The sequence below is a fragment of the Lolium perenne genome, chromosome 2 (assembly GCF_019359855.2).
Source record: "Lolium perenne isolate Kyuss_39 chromosome 2, Kyuss_2.0, whole genome shotgun sequence".
Taxonomy (NCBI): Eukaryota; Viridiplantae; Streptophyta; class Magnoliopsida; order Poales; family Poaceae; genus Lolium; species Lolium perenne.
Window position 1 is genome coordinate 51,460,715 of NC_067245.2, and position 20,092 is coordinate 51,480,806.

At 44.7% G+C, this 20,092-nt stretch overlaps 1 non-coding gene across 1 annotated transcript; it reads left to right on the top strand.

Moving 5' to 3' along the window:
* The first annotated feature begins 18,218 nt into the window (after positions 1–18,218).
* Positions 18,219–18,363, top strand: LOC127337302 (small nucleolar RNA Z247). Its single transcript, XR_007873714.1, has one exon. It is a non-coding gene; the product is annotated as a small nucleolar RNA Z247 (small nucleolar RNA).
* Positions 18,364–20,092: the final 1,729 nt, after the last annotated feature.

The following is a 20,092-nucleotide window of genomic DNA, read 5'->3' on the forward strand; positions in this document are numbered from 1 at the left end:
TATGTAGACAAACAAGAAGTCCCTAGTATGCCTCTTAAACTAGCTTGTTGATTAATAGATGATTAGTTTCATAATCATGAACATTGGATGTTATTAATAACAAGGTTATGTCATTGTGTGAATGATATAATGGACACACCCAATTAAGCGTAGCATAAGATCTCGTCATTAAGTTATTTGCTATAAGCTTTCGATACATAGTTACCTAGTCCTTATGACCATGAGATCATGTAAATCACTTATACCAGAAAGGTACTTTGATTACATCAAACACCACTGCGTAAATGGGTGGCTATAAAGGTGGGATTAAGTATCCGGAAAGTATGAGTTGAGGCATATGGATCAACAGTGGGATTTGTCCATCCCGATGACGGATAGATATACTCTGGGCCCTCTCGGTGGAATGTCGTCTAATGTCTTGCAAGCATATGAATGAGTTCATAAGAGACCACATACCACGGCATTTAGTAAAGAGTACTTGTCAGGAGACGAGGTTGAACAAGGTATAGAGTGATACCGAAGATCAAACCTCGGACAAGTAAAATATCGCGAGACAAAGGGAATTGGTAATATATGTGTATGGTTCATTCGATCACTAAAGTCATCGTTGAATATGTGGGAGCCATTATGGATCTCCAGATCCCGCTATTGGTTATTGGTCGGAGTGAGTACTCAACCATGTCCGCATAGTTCTCGAACCGTAGGGTGACACACTTAAAGTTGGATGTTGAAATGGTAGTTCTTGAATTATGGAATGGAGTTCGAATATTTGTTCGGAGTCCCGGATGAGATCCCGGACATCACGAGGAGTTCCGGAATGGTCCGGAGAATAAGATTCATATATAGGATGTCATTTTATGTGAAATAAAATGTCGCGGAAGGTTCTAGAAGGTTCTAGAAAAGTCCGGAAGAAACCACCAAGGAAGGTGGAGTCCACAAGGGACTCCACCTCCATGGCCGGCCAGCCCTAGTGGGGGTGGAGTCCCAAGTGGACTCCACCATAGGGGGCCGGCCACCCCCCACATGGGAGGTGGGAATCCCACCTTTGGGTGGGAGTCCTAGTTGGGCTAGGTTTGCCCCCTCCTATGGAAGGTTTTGGTTTCGGGTCTTATTCGAAGACTTGGACACCAACACTTGGGATCCACCTATATAATGAGGGGCCAAGGGAGGGGGCCGACCACCCAAAAGACCACAGCTTGACCGCCCCCCTTGAGTGGCCGGCCACCCCCTCCCAAACCCTAGCTTTGCTCCTCCACTTCATATTTCCCGCGTAGCTTAGCGAAGCTCCGCCGGACTTCTACACCGCCACCGACACCACGCCGTCGTGCTGTCGGATTCAAGAGGAGCTACTACTTCCGCTGCCCGCTGGAACGGGGAGGTGGACGTCGTCTTCATCAACAACCGAACGTGTGACCGAGTACGGAGGTGCTGCCCGTTCGTGGCGCCGGAACCGATCGTGATCAAGATCTTCTACGCGCTTTTGCAAGCGGCAAGTGATCGTCTACCGCAGCAACAAGAGCCTCATCTTGTAGGCTTTGGAATCTCTTCAAGGGTGAGACTCGATACCCCCTCATTGCTACCGTCTTCTAGATTGCATCTTGGCTTGGATTGCGTGTTCGCGGTAGGAAATTTTTTGTTTTCTATGCAACGTTATCCAACAGTGGTATCAGAGCCGTGTCTATGCATAGATGGTTGCACGAGTAGAACACAATGGTTTGTGGGCGTTGATGCTCTTGTTATCTTTAGTTTGAGTACTTTGCATCTTTATGGCATAGTGGGATGAAGCGGCTCGGACTAACTTTACATGACCGCGTTCATGAGACTTGTTCCTCGTTCGACATGCAACTTGTATTGCATAAGAGGCTTTGCGGGTGTCTGTCTCTCCTACTATAGTAAAGATTCAATTTACTCTTCTATTGACAACATTAGTATCAACGTTGTGGTTCATGTTCGTAGGTAGATTAGATCTATAACGAAAACCCTAAACCACGTAAAATATGCAAACCAAATTAGAGAGCGTCTAACTTGTTTTTGCAGGGTTTGGTGATGTGATATGGCCATAATGTGATGATGAATATGTATGAGATGATCATTATTGTATTGTGGCAACCGGCAAGAGCCTTATGGTTGTCTTTAAATTTCATGTTGAGTAGTATTTCAAAGTAGTTGTAATAGTTGCTACATGGAGGACAATCATGAAGACGGTGCCATTGACCTTGGTGCTTCGCCGACGATGATGGAGATCATGCCCGAAGATGATGGAGATCATGTCCGTGCTTTGGAGATGAAGATCAAAGGCGCAAAGACAAAAGGGCCATATCATATCACATATGAACTGCATGTGATGTTAATCCTTTTATGCATCTTATTTTGCTTAGATCGCGACGGTAGCATTATAAGATGATCTCTCACTAAAATCTCAAGATAATAAAGTGTTCATCCTTAGTAGCACCATTATCAAGTCTTATCGTTTCGAAGCATCTCGTGATGATCGGATGTGATAGATTCGATAAGTACATACAACGGGTGCAAGACAGTTTTGCACATGCGGATACTAAGGTGGCCTTGACGAGTCTAGCATGTACGAGACATGGTCTCGGAACACGTGATACCGAAAGGTAGAGCATGAATCATATGGTTGATATGATGAACACTTTGAGTGTTCGCCATTGAAATCACACCTTTTCTCGTGATGATCGGGTTTAGGTGCGGTGGATTTGGTTCGTGTGATCACTAAGACAATGCGAGGGATATTGTTTTGAGTGGGAGTTCACTTAGGTTTTTAATTATGTTGAATTAAAATTTGAACTCAATATGTCATAAACTTAGTCTAAACTATTGCAAATATATGTTGTAGAGATGGCGTCCCCAATCAATTTTAATCAGTTCCTAGAGAAAGAGAAACTTAAGAGCAACGGTAGCAACTTCACCGACTGGTTCCGTCATGTGAGGATCTTCCTCTCTGGCGGAAATCTGCAATTTGTGCTTGATGCACCGCTAGGTGACCCTCCTGCAGAAGATGAATCCGATGAAGTAAAAGCTGTTTACGCGACTCGGAAAACTCGGTACTCTCAAGTTCGGTGTGCCATCTGTGCGATCTGGAATCCGATCTTCAAAAACGTTTTGAGCACCATGATCCTCATGAGTTGATGAATGAGCTGAAAGCTATATTCGAGACTCATGCGGCGATGGAATGCTATGAAGCATCGAAACATTTCTTCACTTGTATGATGGAAGAAGGCAGCTCCGTTAGTGAGCACATGCTCGCCATGACCGGGCATGCGAAGAAACTCGGTGACTTGGGAATAGTGATTCCTAATGATCGGGGATTAATCGTGTCCTTCAATCACTGCCACCAAGTTACAAGAACTTTGTGATGAACTACAATATGCAGAACATGAACAAGGAGTTACCTGAACTTTTTGGCATGCTAAAAGCTGCTGAGATTGAGATCAAGAAAGAGCACCAAGTGTTGATGGTCAACAAGACCACCAGTTTCAAGAAACAGGGCAAGTCTAAGGAAAAATTCAAGAAGGGTGGCAAGAAAGCTGCCACGCCTCCTATGAAACCTAAGAACGGCCCTAAGCCTGATCCGAGTGCTATTATCGCAAGGAGAAGGGACAACTGGAAGCGTAATTGCTCCAAGTATCCGGCTGATCTGAAGAGCGGCCTTGTCAAGAAGAAGAAAGAAGGTATATCTGATATACATGTTATAGATGTTTATCTCACTAGTTCTCGTTCTAGTACTGGGTATTTGATCTTGGTTCGGTTGCTCATATTTGTAACTCGAAACAGGAACTAAAGAATAAACGACAACCGCTGAAAGATGAAGTGACGATGCGCGTTGGAAATGGATCCAAGGTCAATGTGATCATGATCGGCACACTTCCTCTACATCTACCTTCGGGATTAGTTTTAAGCCTAAATAATTGCTATTATGTACTGCGTTGAGCATGAACATTATATCTGGATCTTGTTTAATGCAAGACGGTTATTCATTCAAGTCTGAGAATAATGGTTGTTCTATTTTTATGAATAATATCTTTTATGGTCGAGCACCACAAAAGAATGGCTTATTTCTGTTAGATCTCGATAGTAGTGATACGCACATACATAACATTGATGCTAAGCGAATTAAACTTAATGATAATTCTACTTATATGTGTACTTGTCGTCTTGGTCATATTGGAGTGAAACGCATGAAGAAACTCCATCTTGATGGATTACTTGAATCACTTGACTTTGAATCACTTGATAGATGCGAAGCATGTCTAATGGGAAAAATGACAAAGACTCCATTTTACGGTATGATGGAGCGAGCTCTTGACTTATTAGAAATCATACATACCGATGTATGTGGACCAATGAGCGTAGCATCGCAGCGGTGGTTATCGTTATGTTCTAACCTTCACAGATGATCTGAGTAGATATGGGTATATCTATTTCATGAAACATAAATCCGAAACTTTCGAGAAGTTTAAGGAATTTCAAAGTGAAGTAGAAAATCAACGTAACAAGAAGATCAAATTTCTACGATCTGATCGTGGAGGTGAATATCTGAGTTATGAGTTTGGCATGCATTTAAAGAAATGCGGAATACTTTCACAATTGACACCGCCGGGAACACCTCAACGAAACGGTGTGTCCGAACGTCGTAATCGAACTCGCGTCGATATGGTTCGTAGTCTGCTGTCTCTTCTTGATTTACCGTTATCATTTTGGAGTTATGCATTAGAGACAGCCGCATTCACTTTAAATAGAGCACCATCAAAATCCGTAGAAACGACACCGTATGAATTATGGTTTAATAAGAAACCTAAGCTGTCGTTCCTGAAAGTTTGGGGTTGCGAAGCCTATGTAAAGAAGTTACAACCGGACAAGCTAGAACCCAAAGCGGAGAAATGCGTCTTCATAGGATACCCTAAGGAAACTATAGGGTACACTTTCTATCACAGATCCGAAGGCAAAATCTTTGTTGCTAAGAACGGAACCTTTCTTGAGAAAGAATTTCTCACTAAAGAAGTGACTGGAAGAAAAGTAGAACTCGATGAGATTGATGAATCTATACTCGTTGATCGAGTAGCGCGATCGGAAGTTGTACTGTACCGCCTACACCGGCAACAGAGGAAGCTAATGATAATGATCATGAAACTTCGAACGAGGAAACTACTGAACCTCGCAGATCGACAAGGGAACGTGCCACTCCTGATTGGTATGATCCTTGTCTAAATGTCATGATTGTAGATAACAATGATGAGGACTCTGCGACGTATGAAGAAGCGATGATGAGCCTAGATTCCAACAAATGGCAAGAAGCCATGAAATCCGAAATGGGATCCATGTATGATAACAAAGTATGGACTTTGGTAGACTTACCTGATAGCCGAAAGGCTGTCGAGAATAAATGGATCTTCAAGAGAAAAACAGATGCTGATGGTAATATTACTGTCTATAAAGCTCGACTTGTCGCAAAGGGTTTCCGACAAATTCAAGGAGTTGACTACGATGAGACTTTCTCACCTGTAGCGAAGCTAAAATCTGTGAGGATTTTGTTAGCAATAGCTGCATTTTTCGATTATGAGATTTGGCAGATGGATGTCAAAACGGCGTTCCTTAATGGAGACATTGAGGAAGAGTTGTATATGGTACAACCCAAAGGTTTTGTCGATCCTAAAAATGCTGACAAAGTATGCAAACTTCAGCGTTCAATCTATGGACTGAAGCAAGCATCAAGAAGTTGGAACCGACGCTTTGATAAGGTGATCAAAGACTTCGGGTTTATACAAAGTGTCATGGAGAGGCCTGTATTTACAAGAAAGTGAGTGGGAGCTCTGTAGCATTCCTGATATTATATGTAGATGACATATTATTGATCGGAAATGATATAGAACTATTAAGCGATGTTAAGGGTTATTTGAATAATAGTTTTTCAATGAAAGACCTTGGTGAAGCATCGTATATATTAGGCATCAAGATTTATAGAGATAGATCAAGACGCCTAATAGGGCTATCACAGAGTACATATCTGGACAAGATTCTAAAGAAGTTTAGAATGGACGAAAGTAAGAAAGGGTTCTTACCTATGTTACCGAGGCAAGGTATTGAGTAAAACTCAAGGACCGGCTACGGCAGAAGAAAGAGAAAGGATGTGTAACATCCCCTATGCCTCGGCAGTAGGATCTATCATGTATGCCATGCTATGTACTAGACCGGATATAGCACATGTTGTTAGTTTGACTAGCAGATATCAAAGTGATCCAGGAATGGAACAACTGGACAGCGGTCAAGAATATCTGAAGTACTTGAAAAGAACTAAGGATATGTTTCTTTGTTATGGAGGTGACCAAGAGCTCGTTGTAAACGGTTACACCGATGCAAGTTGGAACACCGATCCCGATGACTCTAAGTCACAATGCAGGTACGTGTTTATATTGAATGGTGCTGCGATAAGCTGGGCAAGCTCGAAGCGGTGCACGGTGGCGAAGTCTTCAACAGAATCAGAGTACATAAGCGGCTTCGGAGGCTTCATCGAAGCGGTATGGATGAAGAGGTTCATTGTAGAGCTCGGTGTGGTTCCTAGTGCATTGGACCCATTAATCATTTACTTGTGATAACATGGGTGCCATCGCCAATGCACAAGAGCCAAGTTCACACAAGAGGCTGAAGCATATCAAGCTGCGTTACCACTCGATTAGCGAGTACATCGATGATGGTGTAGTAATTTTTTGGAAAGTACACACTGATCTGAATGTAGCAGATCCGTTGACTAAAGCTCTCCCTAGGGCAAAGCATGACCAACACCAAAATGCCATGGGTGTTAGGTATATTACAATGTAATCTAGATTATTGACTCTAGTGCAAGTGGGAGACTGAAGGAGATATGCCCTAGAGGCAATAATAAAGTGGTTATTATTTATATCTTTATGTTTATGATAAATGTTTATATATCATGCTAGAATTGTATTAACCGAAACATTAGTACATGTGTGATATGTAGACAAACAAGAAGTCCCTAGTATGCCTCTTAAACTAGCTTGTTGATTAATAGATGATTAGTTTCATAATCATGAACATTGGATGTTATTAATAACAAGGTTATGTCATTGTGTGAATGATATAATGGACACACCCAATTAAGCGTAGCATAAGATCTCGTCATTAAGTTATTTGCTATAAGCTTTCGATACATAGTTACCTAGTCCTTATGACCATGAGATCATGTAAATCACTTATACCAGAAAGGTACTTTGATTACATCAAACACCACTGCGTAAATGGGTGGCTATAAAGGTGGGATTAAGTATCCGGAAAGTATGAGTTGAGGCATATGGATCAACAGTGGGATTTGTCCATCCCGATGACGGATAGATATACTCTGGGCCCTCTCGGTGGAATGTCGTCTAATGTCTTGCAAGCATATGAATGAGTTCATAAGAGACCACATACCACGGTACGAGTAAAGAGTACTTGTCAGGAGACGAGGTTGAACAAGGTATAGAGTGATACCGAAGATCAAACCTCGGACAAGTAAAATATCGCGAGACAAAGGGAATTGGTAATATATGTGTATGGTTCATTCGATCACTAAAGTCATCGTTGAATATGTGGGAGCCATTATGGATCTCCAGATCCCGCTATTGGTTATTGGTCGGAGTGAGTACTCAACCATGTCCGCATAGTTCTCGAACCGTAGGGTGACACACTTAAAGTTGGATGTTGAAATGGTAGTTCTTGAATTATGGAATGGAGTTCGAATATTTGTTCGGAGTCCCGGATGAGATCCCGGACATCACGAGGAGTTCCGGAATGGTCCGGAGAATAAGATTCATATATAGGATGTCATTTTATGTGAAATAAAATGTCGCGGAAGGTTCTAGAAGGTTCTAGAAAAGTCCGGAAGAAACCACCAAGGAAGGTGGAGTCCACAAGGGACTCCACCTCCATGGCCGGCCAGCCCTAGTGGGGGTGGAGTCCCAAGTGGACTCCACCATAGGGGGCCGGCCACCCCCCACATGGGAGGTGGGAATCCCACCTTTGGGTGGGAGTCCTAGTTGGGCTAGGTTTGCCCCCTCCTATGGAAGGTTTTGGTTTCGGGTCTTATTCGAAGACTTGGACACCAACACTTGGGATCCACCTATATAATGAGGGGCCAAGGGAGGGGGCCGACCACCCAAAAGATCACAGCTTGACCGCCCCCCTTGAGTGGCCGGCCACCCCCTCCCAAACCCTAGCTTTGCTCCTCCACTTCATATTTCCCGCGTAGCTTAGCGAAGCTCCGCCGGACTTCTACACCGCCACCGACACCACGCCGTCGTGCTGTCGGATTCAAGAGGAGCTACTACTTCCGCTGCCCGCTGGAACGGGGAGGTGGACGTCGTCTTCATCAACAACCGAACGTGTGACCGAGTACGGAGGTGCTGCCCGTTCGTGGCGCCGGAACCGATCGTGATCAAGATCTTCTACGCGCTTTTGCAAGCGGCAAGTGATCGTCTACCGCAGCAACAAGAGCCTCATCTTGTAGGCTTTGGAATCTCTTCAAGGGTGAGACTCGATACCCCCTCGTTGCTACCGTCTTCTAGATTGCATCTTGGCTTGGATTGCGTGTTCGCGGTAGGAAAATTTTTGTTTTTCTATGCAACGTTATCCCACAGCCGGTGAGATTGACAACCTCACTGTTTCGTTGGGGCAAAGTACTTTGGTTGTGTTGTGCAGGTTCCACGTTGGCGCCGGAATCCCTGGTGTTGCGCCGCACTACATCTCGCCGCCATCAACCTTCAACGTGCTTCTTGGCTCCTCCTGGTTCGATAAACCTTGGTTTCTTTCTGAGGGAAAACTTGCTGCTGTGCGCATCATACCTTCCTCTTGGGGTTGCCCAACGAACGTGTGAAATACACGCCATCAAGCATATTTTCTGGCGCCGTTGCCGGGGAGATCAAGACACGCTGCAAGGGGAGTCTCCACTTCTCAATCTCTTTACTTTGTTTTTGTCTTGCTTAGTTTTATTTACTACTTTGTTTGCTGCACTAAATCAAAATACAAAAAAATTAGTTGCTAGTTTTACTTTACTTGCTATCTTGTTTGCTATATCGAAAACACAAAAAAATTAGTTTACTTGCATTTACTTTATCTAGTTTGCTTTATTTACTGTTGCTAAAATGGCCAACGCTGAAAACACTAAGTTGTGTGACTTCACAACCACAAATAATAATGATTTCTTATGCACACCTATTGCTCCACCTGCTACTACAGCAGAATTCTTTGAAATTAAACCCGCTTTACTGAATCTTGTCATGAAAGATCAATTTTCTGGAATTAGTTCTGATGATGCTGCTGCCCATCTTAATAATTTTGTTGAACTATGTGAAATGCAAAAATATAAAGATGTAGATGGTGATATTATTAAACTAAAATTGTTCCCTTTCTCATTAAGAGGAAGAGCTAAAGATTGGTTGCTATCTCTGCCTAAGAATAGTATTGATTCATGGACTAAATGCAAGGATGCTTTTATTGGTAGATATTATCCCCCTGCTAAAATTATATCTTTGAGGAGTAGCATAATTAATTTTAAACAATTAGATACTGAACATGTTGCTCAAGCTTGGGAAAGAATGAAATCTCTGGTTAAAAATTGCCCAACCCATGGACTGACTACTTGGATGATCATCCAAACCTTCTATGCAGGACTAAATTTTTCTTCACGGAATTTATTGGATTCAGCTGCTGGAGGTACCTTTATGTCCATCACTCTTGGTGAAGCAACAAAGCTTCTTGATAATATGATGATCAACTACTCTGAATGGCACACGGAAAGAGCTCCACAAGGTAAGAAGGTAAATTCTGTCGAAGAAACCTCTTCCTTGAGTGATAAGATTGATGCTATTATGTCTATGCTTGTGAATGATAGGACTAATATTGATCCTAATAATGTTCCATTAGCGTCATTGGTTGCTCAAAAAGAATATGTTGATGTGAATTTCATTAAAAATAACAATTACAATGATTCTAGGCCATATCCTGCTAATGGTAATTCTCATGGTAGATATGTTTCACCTAATGAAGAGAAGATACTAGAAATCGAAAGATCCACTAAGAGCTTTATGCAATCACAATTTGAGCAAAATAAATTGTTTACTAAAACTTTGAATGAGCAATCTACCTTGTTGAAGAATATAGGGAATCAACTTGAAAATCTGAATAGGGAGATCTCGGGGTTGCAAACTAAACTTGCTAGTGCTGAAAACCGAATCTCATATATGTCTGCATCACAATCTTCTTTAATTAATAAAATGGCTGCTAAACCTGAGGATTTAGATGATAAAATTACTACTACAGCAAATGCGATTCAAGTTAGAATTAATGAGAATATAAGATTAATGGCTGAACTGCGTGCTAGGTGGGATAGAGAAGAAAATGAAAAACTAGCTAAAGAGAAGAATATAGCTAAAGTTTGGACTATTACCACCACTAGTAATGCTAATGCTACACATGTTGCTGCACCCACTACTAATACTAATAAAAGAATTGGTGTTAGCAATGTTTCCACTTCGAATGCAAAGCGCGAAAAACTGCCTGAAACTGCTAAAACTGCTGAAACTGCCTGTGATAAAGCTGCTGAATTTTTTTCCAACATTGGGGATGATGATCCCATTGCTTTAGATTATAATGGTTTGAATTTTGATGATTGCCACATCTCTGAAGTTATAAAGTTCTTGCAAAAACTTGCTAAAAGTCCTAATGCTAGTGCTATAAATTTGGCTTTCACGCATCATATTACAAATGCTCTCATAAAAGCTAGAGAAGAGAAACTAGAGCGTGAAGCCTCTATTCCTAAAAAGCTAGAGGATGGTTGGGAGCCCATCATTAAGATGAAGGTTAAAGATTTTGATTGTAATGCTTTATGTGATCTTGGTGCAAGTATTTCTGTTATGCCTAAGAAAATTTATAATATGCTTGACTTGCCACCGCTGAAAAATTGTTATTTGGATGTTAATCTTGCTGATCATTCTACAAAGAAACCTTTGGGTAAAGTTGATAATGTTCGCATTACCGTTAACAATAATCTTGTTCCCGTTGATTTTGTTGTCATGGATATTGAATACAATGCATCTTGCCCCATTATATTGGGAAGACCTTTTCTTCGAACTGTTGGTGCTATCATTGATATGAAGGAAGGTAATATAAAATATCAATTTCCTCTCAAGAAAGGTATGGAACACTTCCCTAGAAAGAGAATGAAGGTACCTTTTGATTCTATTATGAGAACAAATTATGATGTTGACACTTCATCTCTCGATAATACTTGATACACACTTTCTGCGCCTAGCTGAAAGGCGTTAAAGAAAAGCGCTTATGGGAGACAACCCATGTTTTTACCTACAGTACTTTGTTTTTATTTTGTGTCTTGGAAGTTGTTTACTACTGTAGCAACCTCTCCTTATCTTAGTTTTGTGTTTTGTTGTGCCAAGTTAAGCCGTTGATAGAAAAGTAAGTACTAGATTTGGATTACTGCACAGTTCCAGATTTCTTTGCTGTCACGAATCTGGGTCCACCTCCCTGTAGGTAGCTCAGAAAATTAAGCCAATTTACGTGCATGATCCTCAGATATGTATGCAACTTTCATTCAATTTGAGCATTTTCATTTGAGCAAGTCTGGTGCCATTTTAAAATTCGTCAATACGAACTGTTCTGTTTTGACAGATTCTGCCTTTTATTTCGCATTGCCTCTTTCGCTATGTTGGATGAATTTCTTTGATCCACTAATGTACAGTAGCATTATGCAATGTCCAGAAGTGTTAAGAATGATTGTGTCACCTCTGAATATGTCAATTTATATTGTGCACTAACCCTCTAATGAGTTGTTTCGAGTTTGCTGTGGAGGAAGTTTTCAAGGATCAAGAGAGGAGTATGATGCAACATGATCAAGGAGAGTGAAAGCTCTAAGCTTGGGGATGCACCCGGTGGTTCACCCCTGCATATATCAAGAAGACTCAAGCGTCTAAGCTTGGGGATGCCCAAGGCATCCCCTTCTTCATCGACAACATTATCAGGTTCCTCCCCTGAAACTATATTTTTATTCCATCACATCTTATGTGCTTTTTCTTGGAGCGTCGGTTTGTTTTTGTTTTTGTTTTGTTTGAATAAAATGGATCCTAGCATTCACTTTATGGGAGAGAGACACGCTCCGCTGTAGCATATGGACAAGTATGTCCTTGGTTTCTACTCATAGTATTCATGGCGAAGTTTCTCCTTCGTTAAATTGTTATATGGTTGGAATTGGAAAATGATACATGTAGTAATTGCTATAAATGTCTTGGGTAATGTGATACTTGGCAATTGTTGTGCTCATGATTAAGCTCTTGCATCATATGCTTTGCACCCATTAATGAAGAAATACATAGAGCATGCTTAAATTTGGTTTGCATATTTGGTTTCTCTAAGGTCTAGATAATTTCTAGTATTGAGTTTGAACAACAAGGAAGACGGTGTAGAGTCTTATAATGTTTTCAATATGTCTTTTATGTGAGTTTTGCTGCACCGGTTCATCCTTGTGTTTGTTTCAAATAAGCCTTGCTAGCCTAAACCTTGTATCGAGAGGGAATACTTCTCATGCATCCAAAATACTTGAGCCAACCACTATGCCATTTGTGTCCACCATACCTACCTACTACATGGTATTTTCCAGCCATTCCAAAGTAAATTGCTTGAGTGCTACCTTTAAAACTCCATCATTCACCTATGCAATATATAGCTCATGGGACAAATAGCTTAAAACCTATTGTGGTATTGAATATGTAATTATGCACTTTATCTCTTATTAAGTTGCTTGCTGTGCGATAACCATGTTTACTGGGGACGCCATCAACTTTTCATTGTTGAATTTCATGTGAGTTGCTATGCATGTTCGTCTTGTCTGAAGTAAGGGCGATCTACACTGAGTTGAATGGTTTGAGCATGCATATTGTGAGAGAAGAACATCGGGCCGCTAACCGAAGCCATGTTCCATGGTGGAAGTTTCAGTTTTGGACAACAATCCTCAAATCCCTAATGAGAAAAGAATTAATTGTTGTTGAATGCTTAAAGCATTAAAAGAGGAGTCCATTATCTGTTGTCTATGTTGTCCCGGTATGGATGTCTAAGTTGAGAATAATCAATAGCGAGAAATCCAATGCGAGCTTTCTCCTTAGACCTTTGTACGAAGTGCGGCATAGAGGTACCCCTTTGTGATACTTGGTTAAAGCATATGTATTGCGGTGATAATCCAGGTAGTCCAAGCTAATTAGGACAAGGTGCGGGCACTATTAGTACACTATGCATGAGGCTTGCAACTTATAAGATATAATTTACATGATGCATATGCTTTATTACTACCGTTGACAAAATTGTTTCATGTTTTCAAAATCAAAGCTCTAGCACAAATATAGCAATCGATGCTTTTTCCTCAATGAGGACCATTCTTTTACTTTCAATGTTGAGTCAGTTCACCTATCTCTCTCCACCTCAAGAAGCAAACATTTGTGTGAACCGTGCATTGATTCCTACATACTTGCTTATTGCACTTATTATATTACTCTATGTTGACAATATCCATGGATATACATGTTACAAGTTGAAAGCAACCGCTGAAACTTAATCTTCTTTTGAGTTGCTTCAATATCTCTACTTTGAATTATTGCTTTATGAGTTAACTCTTATGCAAGACTTATTGATGTTTGTCTTGAAGTGCTATTCATGAAAAGTCTTTGCTATATGATTCACTTGTTTACTCATGTCATATACATTGTTTTGATCGCTGCATTCACTACATATGCTTTACAAATAGTATGATCAAGATTATGATGGCATGTCACTCCAGAAATTATCTGTGTTATCGTTTTACCTGCTCGGGACGAGCAGAACTAAGCTTGGGGATGCTGATACGTCTCCGACGTATCGATAATTTCTTATGTTCCATGCCACATTATTGATGTTATCTACATGTTTTATGCACACTTTATGTCATATTCGTGCATTTTCTGGAACTAACCTATTAACAAGATGCCGAAGTGCCGATTCTGTTTTCTGCTGTTTTTGGTTTCAGAAATCCTAGTAAGGAAATATTCTCGGAATTGGACGAAATCAAAGCCCAGGGGCCTATTTTCTCACGAAGCTTCCAGAAGTCCGAAGGAGAGACGAAGAGGGGCCACGGAGGGGCCACACTACAAGGCGGCGCGGCCCCCCCCTTGGCCGCGCGGCCCTGTGGTGTGGGGCCCCCGTGCCGCCTCTTGACCTGCCCTTCCGCCTACAAATAGCCTCCGTGACGAAACCCCCAGTACCGAGAACCACGATACGGAAAACCTTCCAGAGACGCCGCCGTCGCCGATCCCATCTCGGGGGATCCAGGAGATCGCCTCCGGCACCCTGCCGGAGGGGAATCATCTCCCGGAGGACTCTACGCCGCCATGGTCGCCTCCGGTGTGATGTGTGAGTAGTCTACCCCTGGACTATGGGTCCATAGCAGTAGCTAGATGGTTGTCTTCTCCCCATTGTGCTATCATTGTCGGATCTTGTGAGCTGCCTATCATGATCAAGATCATCTATCTGTAATTCTATATGTTGCGTTTGTTGGGATCCGATGAATAGAGAATACTTGTTATGTTGATTATCAAAGTTATGCTTATGTGTTGTTTAGGATCTTGCATGCTTTCCGTTACTAGTAGATGCTCTGGCCAAGTAGATGCTTGTAACTCCAAGAGGGAGTACTTATGCTCGATAGTGGGTTCATGCCTGCATTAACACAGGGATGTGATGAGAAAGTTCTAAGGTTGTGTTGTGCTATTGCCACTAGGGATAAAACATTGATGCTATGTCTAAGGATGTAGTTGTTGATTACATTACGCACCATACTTAATGCAATTGTCTGTTGCTTTGCAACTTAATACTGGAGGGGGTTCGGATGATAACCTGAAGGTGGACTTTTTAGGCATAGATGCAGTTGGATGGCGGTCTATGTACTTTGTCGTAATGCCCAATTAAATCTCACTATACTCATCATGATATGTATGTGCATTGTCATGCTCTCTTTATTTGTCAATTGCCCAACTGTAATTTGTTCACCCAACATGCTGTTCGTCTTATGGGAGAGACACCTCTAGTGAACTGTGGACCCCGGTCCAATTCTCTTTACTGAAATACAATCTACTGCAATACTTGTTCTACTGTTTTCTGCAAACAATCATCTTCCACACAATACGGTTAATCCTTTGTTACAGCAAGCCGGTGAGATTGACAACCTCACTGTTTCGTTGGGGCAAAGTACTTTGGTTGTGTTGTGCAGGTTCCACGTTGGCGCCGGAATCCCTGGTGTTGCGCCGCACTACATCTCGCCGCCATCAACCTTCAACGTGCTTCTTGGCTCCTCCTGGTTCGATAAACCTTGGTTTCTTTCTGAGGGAAAACTTGCTGCTGTGCGCATCATACCTTCCTCTTGGGGTTGCCCAACGAACGTGTGAAATACACGCCATCAGTACACAAGCCATCAATCCCCCGGCAAGAGACCTTCTCCTCCAACGCCCCCGCGTCGCTCCTCCTGGAGCGGCTCGGGCGGAGCCCAGACCAGCACCACCTAGCCGCCTCCTCCCCCTGGGTCCTCCCCCGCCGCCGCTGGTGGATGCCGCCGGGCAAAGCCCGTGCGGTGGCCGGTGGCGGCGGGTCTTCTCCCCGTTGCGACGATGCGAGATCCTCCCTCGATGGCGCCGGCCGGGCCCAAGCGGGCGTTGGGTGGTGCGGGTGAGGCCGGCCGCGCCCAAGCGGGCATCGGTGCGGGCGAGGCCGACCGCGGCCAGCGGCCGTTGGCGCGGCGAGGCCGGCCGCGCTCACGCGGGCGTCGGAGCGGTTGTGCGCCGGCGGCGGGCCCGGGCTGTGGTGGCGGTCGCCGGCGAAGTGAGGCTGCTGCCCAGCGCGGACGACGTCGGCGCGGGTAAGAACGGCCTCGCCCAAGCGGGCGCCGGTGCGGAAGTGGGGCGCGGCGCGGCGGTTCCTGGCGGGCCGATGGTGGTCGGCAGCTGCGGCGTGTGCTGCTTTGCGCCTGGCCACGCGGGCCAGATTGGGGAGGATCTGGACAGCCCGGGCCGCGGCTTTTCCGTGGTGGCGCGATACACTGCTCCGGCTGCTTCCAGTCATGGTGGAGCGGATGACCAAGCGGTCCTTGCTCCAGATCCGGAGCTCTGGTGGCTGAGGCAGTTTGCAGGCTGCCTGGCTGACGGCTGGAAGTATGTGCGGTGCACACAGGCTCTTGGTTGCCGGCGGAGGTGCTGGTCATGAAGGCGTCTTTCGATGGTGCTCCGGCGAGGTATGTGGAGCAGTTGGGTGTGACTGAGGTGTGCCGAAACTCTGGTTCCGGCGAGATGCGCGATTCTCCGGATGAAAATCTTGCTCGACTCCCGTCGGTGCCGGTGACGACGTCACTGTTGGGTGTCGTTCGCCTTGTTGAAGGCATCACTGAGGAGATCGTGCACCTCTCCCACTCTTGGTTCTTGTCTTTGGGTGAAAACCTAAATCCGCTTGTCGGATTGGCGATGGCGGCATCCCGATGTCGCGACTTTGTTGGAAGCATCGTTTTGGAGACTTAGTACCGGTGGGAGCACATGGACTGCGGTCAAGCGGTTGGCCGGGCACTATCAATGGCGGACGTTCTTGGAGTCTGTGGTGATCGTGGGTTGCCCCGTGGTGGCGATAGCAAGAGCACTCTCGACATGCAGACGGCGTCAGACGAGTCCTGTTTCCGCCCTCCCAAGACCAGAGCGGCACATGCCGCCTCCCTTCGGTTATGTCTTCTCTCTCTGGTGTTGTTGAAGCCGACGAACAAGCTCGTGGCAAATGTGATCGATGCAACATGATTGGAGTGACCTTGGTGCTGTTGCAATGAAGTCGAAGTCGTCCCATCGTAAGCACGATGGATGATGTTCGGTGACGCTGCTTGCCCCGGTGGTGTGCTTTTATGTTTGTTTCGCTCCTAACCTTTCTGGCGTCCTTTATGTCTAGCGGTGCTTTTGTTGATGTAAAGGTTTTCGCTCGGTTTTCCTTCAATAAACTGAGCAGTTTTTGGTCTCTGTACCTTTTCTTCTAATGCAATGAACACAGCAGCTCTCCTGCTGTTATTCAAAAAAAAAAAAAAAAAAGAGTGGCGTGCTTTGTTATACTAGTATGTTGAGCGTGTCCTAGTTGGCTCCACGCCACCATTCTGTTTTTCTTTGCAGCCTTTGGGAGACTCGTAAGTCCAAGACTACTAGCTCGATGTCGACGGTCTCCGACCAAGATTTGCAACTTGCATGCACGCGTGGTGCATCGTGCAGGAATGTTACATTGCCTAACTAATCTGCTTTGTCCCTGGAATACAGAGAAAGCCCACATGTACAAACTGATAAACTACCTAATCTGTATAGATTGTATATGAGTAGGATACGTACATCCGTGTATCTCTGTACCCCTCTGTACCCTGTATCTTGTACTGATATAAATAGAGCAAAGGCCGGCCGTACGTGCCAGGCATTACCCTCCTATCTACTCTACCCTAAACTGTTTTCATGGTATCAGAGCCGGCGGCCCAGACCTAGATCCAATCGCCGCCGACCCTCTTCTCCGCTGCATCCATGGCGATGTCCTTGCCAAGCTCTGTGACCTCCGTTGGCTCCAAGGCGAACTCCTCCAAGCTCGCCAACCCTACCCTCAACTTTGGCGGTTCCTCGTCGTCGTCCTCTGGAGGTGGATCGGGAGGGCCCTTCAATTTCGCCCCCATGATCACGATTCGCCTCAACCCTGACAATTGGCTCTACTGGAAGGCACAGGTGGTTCCTGTGCTTCGAAGCCATCTACTGACGGGACTTGTCGATGGATCCTTCCCCTGTCCATCGAAGACAGTTCCGAATCCCAAGCTCGCTGAAGATCCCAAGGCACCGCCAGTGATGTACAACGCTGACTTCACGGCGTGGCACCAGCAGGATGCCGCTATCCTCTCGGCGATCATGACTACGTCCACTGAACCAGTCCAGGGCCTCATCCTCTTCGCTACATCGTCGCAAGATGCATGGACGACGCTCTCGTCAAGCTTTGAGTCGCAGTCTACTGCTCGTGCTCATCATATCCGTGGCGAACTCCAGAAGTGCAAGAAACTCAACTCCTCTGTCACGGTGTACTTCAACAAAGTGAAGTCCCTGGCTGACACATTGATGTCCATCGGGATCCCCCTCAGGCCTGACGAATTTACTGGTTACCTCGTTGCTGGATTGGATGAAGACTATGATCCTCTTGCCACGTTGGTTTCAGCCCGTGCCCTCCATGATCCAATGCCAATTCAGGATATTTATTCGCAGATGCTGCACCTTGAGCAGCGTGTCGGGGAAAGGAAGGCCGAGCTGAGTACTGAGATGCAGATGACAGCAAACTATGGTGCTAAATCAGGCGGAGGCAAGCCCAACTATCAGACCAACTACCAGCAGCCTTACCGCCAGGACCAGCGTCAGCAGCAAAAGCCTGTTTACTCCAAGCAGGAGAACTACTCACCACTGCCTATCTCCGGACGTTCAGGTGATCGTTCAACTCCTACCGGCGGGGGTACTAGCAACCGACCCACATGCCAGATTTGTGGAAAGACTGGCCATGTCGCATCTTGCTGCTTCAAACGGTTCAACCGTACTTTCCTCGGTATGGATAACGATGGGCGGTACATGGATAAGCAGATTGCGGCATTCTCTGTAACTACCCATGGGTCTACATCATCCTTCCCTGTGGATCCAAGCTGGTATGCTGACACTGGTGCAACAGATCATCTCACCAACGAGCTTGACAAGCTCCACATGAAGGAAAACTACCACGGCAAGGATCATGTCCATACAACTGATCTTACTCGTACTGAACCTCGTGATCATCGTGAAGCTATGGGTTGCCCGCACTGGCGTGATGCTATGGAGGCGGAATTCTCAGCACTTCAAGCTAACAAGACGTGGTGCCTTGTTCCACCACCTCCAGGTGTGAACATTATTGACTCTAAATGGGTTTTTAAAGTGAAGCAAAAAATCTGATGGCTCTATTGAGCGGTATAAGGCGCGTCTTGTTGCCAAGGGATTTAAACAGCGATACGGTCTTGATTATGAAGACACATTCAGCCCGGTTGTCAAACCTACTACTATTCGCTTGTTGCTCTCTATGGCTCTTACACATGGTTGGCACCTTCGACAGCTCGACATACAGAATGCTTTCTTACATGGGGTTCTTGAGGAGGAAGTTTTCATGCGCCAACCTCCTGGTTTTGAGGATCTTACTCAGCCTGGTTACTTATGTCGTCTTGACAAAGCACTATATGGGCTGAAACAGGCACCGAGAGCATGGCATGCTCGTCTTAGCAGTGTTCTTGGTGGTCTCGGTTTTTCTGCCTCTACAGCTGACACATCTCTCTTTATTTTGCGACGCCCAGATATCACACTATACTTACTGGTTTATGTGGATGACATCATTGTTGTCAGTTCTTCTAGTCCAGCCATTGATCGCCTTATACATCAGCTGCGCGGTTCTTTTGCTCTGAAGGACCTCGGGCGCTTGCACTACTTCCTTGGCGTTGAGGTAAAATTCTTGGATGGTGGTATACTCCTTAGTGAGCGTAAGTATGCGTCGGAGCTGATCAGGCGTGCCGGCCTTCTCAAGTGCAGTCCAGCATCTACACCCATGACATCATCTGACAAATTATCTTCTGTTGATGGTGATCCTCTCACACCTGAGGAGTCTACTCGATATCGCAGTATTGTTGGTGGCTTACAGTACCTTACTATGACGCGTCCTGATCTATCTTTTGCGGTCAACAAGGTCTGTCAATATCTTCATGCTCCTTGGTGTAGACATTAGTCTGCTGTTAAGCGCATACTGCGCTATGTTCAGGGTACTCTGTCAGATGGTCTTCACCTACGGCGTCCAACTACATCACCAGATCTCTTGTCGGCATTCTCTGATGCGGACTGGGCTGGCAATTCTGATGACAGGCGATCAACCGGGGGCCATGCTATATTCTATGGTGGTAATCTTGTTACTTGGAGTGCTCGCAAGCAGGCTACTGTTTCTCATTCCA